At 36.9% G+C, this 4,728-nt stretch overlaps 1 pseudogene; it reads right to left on the reverse strand.

Moving 5' to 3' along the window:
- Nucleotides 1-1,444: 1,444 nt before the first annotated feature.
- LOC112821497 (synaptosomal-associated protein 23 pseudogene) lies at nt 1,445-4,377 on the reverse strand (annotated as a pseudogene).
- Between the last annotated feature and the right edge of the window lie 351 nt (nt 4,378-4,728).

The following is a 4,728-nucleotide window of genomic DNA, read 5'->3' on the forward strand; positions in this document are numbered from 1 at the left end:
TTTCAGGTTTAGTTTGTTCTCTTCTCAATGTTTTAAGGTGGAGTTTGAGTTCTTTGTATCCTTTAAAACAGGTGTTTACTGCTATAATTTCCCTGTAAGTACTGCTTTAGTGGCATTCCATAAGCTTTGGTATGTTGCATATTTATTTTCATGTATCTCAATGGATTTCCTAATTTATTTGTGACTTTCTCTTTACCCATTGGTCAAATTTATGGAGTGCATTAATTTCTACACATTTTTGAATTTTCCAGATTTTTGTTACTTACTTGTAATTTCATTCCATTGTGACCAAAGAACAGACTTTTTATTATTTCAATACTTTTGCATTTATGGAGGCTTGTTTTGTGTTCTGGCATATGATCTATCTTGGAAAATGTTCCATGTGAGCTTCAGAATTGTGCTGTTGCTGTGTGAATGCTCTATAGATATGTTAGGTGTAGTTGGTTTATAGTGCTGAAGTCTTCTGTTTCCTTGTTGATTCTCTGCCCACTTTTTCTATTCATTGTTGAAAGTTGGGTCATGTCTCTGTTATTGCTGAATTGTCTATTTTCCTGTCAATTCTGTCAAGTTTTGCTTCAGAATTCTGACTGCAAAATACAGAATTGTCAAGAATTTATGAGCGGTGTTGTGAGGTGTGGAGATGTTTACAATTGTTAATAGATTCTTGATGGATTCTCTTTTATCACTATAAAATGAGACTCTTTCTGTAGGAAGTTATTTTGAAATCTTTGTTTAGCCACTTCAGCTCTCTGATGGTTGCTGTTTGCAATGATATTTTCATTGTATTTTTATTTTTGAATCCAAAGTGTATCTCCTGTGAACAGCATATAGTTGGATCTTATTTTTGTAATCCAGTCTGACAAAATATTTAATCCACTCACATGTAATGTTGCTATTTATATGACTGGATTTATGTATTTTGCTTTTTCTATATGTCATACACCTTTTTCCCCCCTTCTTTTTCTGATTTCTTTTTCAACTGAGTTTTTTTTTTTTTAATTTTTTAAATTTTTTAGGTAGGCTCCATAACCAGCATGGAGCCCAACACAGGACTTGAACTCATGACCCTGAAATCAAGATCTGAGCTGAGATCAAGAGTTGGATGCCTAACCACCTGAGCTAGCCGGGTGCCCCACAACTGAATATTTTCTAGTGTAATATTTTGATTCCTTTTATTATCATTTTTTGTATTTTTTTATTTTCTCAGTGGTTATTCTAGGCCTTTACAAGTATATATCTTGTCAGAATCTACTTTAGCTTTATAGTAACTTAACTCCAGTGAAATATAGAAATGTTACTCCTATAAAGCTTTTTTTTTGTTATACATGTTGCATCTCTATATGTTAAAAATGTATCAATACATTGTTGTAATAAATAATTTTCATAATTTTGTGTTTTAAAATAGTTGAAAGAACAAGTATATATTTATAGTTTTGGAGCTTTTTTAGTTATAAAATTTAATTGTAAAGATCAAGCTGTAGTTATTGGTCAAACCAATCCACATTAATAGCTTTGAAGTGTGTAGATGTTCTTAAATAAAGGTGACAAATACCAATCAGATTCTTATAACACTGTTTAGGATCTAAATAAATGTGATTCTGAACATAATTCAATCCACAAGGCTAGTTGAATAATAGTGCAATCATCAATAATTAAACCAAAGGCATAATTTTCCAAATCACTTTTAGTTAAACAGAATAAATTCTAGCTTTTTTAAAGTCTAAAGCTACAGACAACTCAAAGCAATCTATTTTTCTACCTGAGACCAAAACAAATTTCTTATACCCTATCTAAACATGATTCTTGACATTGAGGTAAATCTGAATTCATGTAATATACTGTCAAAATTTTCCAAAAAATTTTAAGCCCTGCTTTAGAGAGAAATTCTCATGTTACATATACATATTTTTTTCTTCAAAGACTAATGACAAATGAATGAGGTTAATGGGCATGAAATGGGACCATGATACTACTAATAATGTGAAAATAAAAAGTCATTCATTTATACAAATTGTTCCTGTATGGCACAATATGAAATGGGATTGCTGTCTATGTACATACACAAATCACCAAACATTTAGAAACTAAGCCCACTATGAGAAAAGTCATTCTATTCTTTTGGAGCAGAGGTTGCCAAGTTGTGATGTTTAACAAAAATATTGTGTATAAAAGCTCCAAAACCAAGTATTAGCCTAAATTGGCAATAATTGCAACTTAAATTAAAACTAAACCCAACTAGATCTTTACTGTGGCTACATAACTTTTGCTTTGTGGACTGCAGGTCTTACTGACCTAACAACCTCTTATCTCTTGCCTCTTCTCCTTGTGCTCCCCTTGCCTTGAGCTTCCTTCTTTATGGCTGTCTTTGGCAATGTTTCCAAATCTTGAAAGCAAAAGAATCTGCTACAGTAAATGAAGAGGATGAAAAATACACTATACATGATGTGCAGAAACCAATCTAAGACTATGAACTGGGGAAAAAAAAAATACGAGAAGGGAGGCAGTAATGTACCCTCAAGGGAAAGAGAACAAGAAAATAGGAGGTCTGTACTCCTGGCCCTTCTTGCACATTATCTCTGATTGAGAAGAGCATGGAACCAAAACGTCAAACTCTGAAAAGGTAATGACTTTGAAGGAGGAGCTAGAGAGGTGAATACACGATAAAGAATTACAGCAGCAGCTTTAGCTGTCGTTGAGTTTCTCTGTTCTGGCACTGGCAACATCAATACGGTCTTTGTCGGTGTCAGCCTTTTCTGTGATCCAGTCTATTTGTCAATGTTGAGCCTCGATCTCCTTGCCCATGTCCAAGGCCATGTTTTTTAGGTTTCCTAGGATACTGCCCACTTGAGTTAGGTTCTCTTCCATCTCATCTTCTCTGGCATCGTTTGTTGTGTTTAATGTATCCACTACTAGCTGTTCCACTGGCTGGTTGTTGAGGCTGATTACCTGTTTGTCACTGGGCCTGGCTGCTTGGATAATACATTGGGAGGAGAGCTGTCTCCACCATCTCCCCATGTTGCCTTGTAGGCCTTACCAGACTCAAAGTTCTTTGTCCTATTACATGGGCAGACGCAAAGGCCACAGCACTTGTTGAGCTCTCTTAAAGTCTTCTCTGCCTCTCTCATGTCTTTATGTGGTCCGGCCTTCTTCTATGCAGTTTAATGGTTCCCTTTGTTCATCCAGCATAGTGATAGTCTTGACTCCTGCATCCTGAGACTCAAGGGCTAAACCCAGGATTCTCCTTTACTTTCCAGAGACTCATCAGTAATCTAGTGGGCTCTCAGCTGAATTTCTTCTGATGACAGATTATCCATGATGAATTAAAACTTTTGATAAGCACATAAAGTGAAACGTGGATATTAGAGCAGTTTGGGCCACTCCTCTTGCACCAGAGTGGCTCAGACACCCCCAGACCAGACCAGGAGCTGCATCTTCCTAGCGCCTGCTTATTTATAGTTTTTTAGATTAACCTTTTTACCATTTCACGTTCTCATTTCTTCCTGTGGATTCATTATTGAAATAGAGCTTTGCTTCCACCACCTGCTTCATGGTGTCACAAACACACATTTCTATGTTATAGATAACACCACAATTACATACATACTGTTTTATAGAATTGCTTTTTAAATCAGCTGAAGAAAGAACAGGTCATTACAATGCCTTTTATAATTTCCCACGTAATTACCTTTATTAGCATTCTTTTCATGAGGATTTGAATTACTGTATGGTCTCACTTCCTTTCAGCTTGAAAAAACTTCAGTATTTCTTGTAAGATCAGTTTCTTAGGAATTAATTCTTAAAATCTTGAGAATGTCCTCATTTTGCCTTCATTTCTGAACGATAGTTTTGTTAGAAGATTCTTGGTTGACAGTTCTTTTTTCCTTTCCAGCACTCTGCATGTTATCATCCCACTGCCTTCCCGTCTCTTCTGTTTCTGATAAATTAACCGTTAATGGGGTTTTCTTGTACATGATAACTAATTGTTTTCAAGACCTTTGTCTTTCAGTATTTTTAGTCTGACATGCATGTGGATGTAGACCATTCTACTTTATTGTAAGAATTTACTGATTTTCTCAGATTAATGTTTCTCACCAGATTTGGTATTTTTAAGCTTAATTAAGAAATCTTCAAACAATTTTTCTGCTTGTTTTCTTTCTCCTCTCCTTTGGGCACTCCCATTACACATATGTTGGTGATTCATATTTCTCTGAAGCTATTCTTCATTCTCTTTTCTTCTGCTCTTCACATCGTTATTATCTGCATTATTTGGTTCCTTTAAAATACTTTCTGGGGGGCGGAGCAAGATGGTGGAGGAGTAGGAGACCTGAATTTTGTCTGGTCCCAGGAATTCAGCTGGATAGGGATCAAACCATTCTGAACACCTACGAACTCAACAGGAGATCGAAGAAAAGAATAGCAACAACTCTCTGAACAGAAAAGCGACCACTTTCTGGAAGGTAGGATGTGTGGAGAAGTGAATCCGAGGCGATATTCGGGAGGATAGATGGTGGGGGGGGGGCCTCCATTGGCTGCTTCTGGCAAGTGTTAGAGCCACAGAGCACAAAATCGGAACTTTTAGAAGTTGGCTCTGCTGAGGGACGTCGCTCCAGTGGCTAAGCGGGGGGTGGAACCCTCGCTGGGACAGTGTGGTCTCAGGACGCTCGGGGTCACAGAAAGACCAGGGTGCCTGAGTGCGCCAGAGCTCCCAGGTATTGGAGCGGGGAAGCT

The sequence above is a fragment of the Callorhinus ursinus genome, unplaced genomic scaffold (genome assembly GCF_003265705.2).
Source record: "Callorhinus ursinus isolate GAN/ISIS: 27379988/994484 unplaced genomic scaffold, GSC_fseal_2.0 scaffold10, whole genome shotgun sequence".
Taxonomy (NCBI): Eukaryota; Metazoa; Chordata; class Mammalia; order Carnivora; family Otariidae; genus Callorhinus; species Callorhinus ursinus.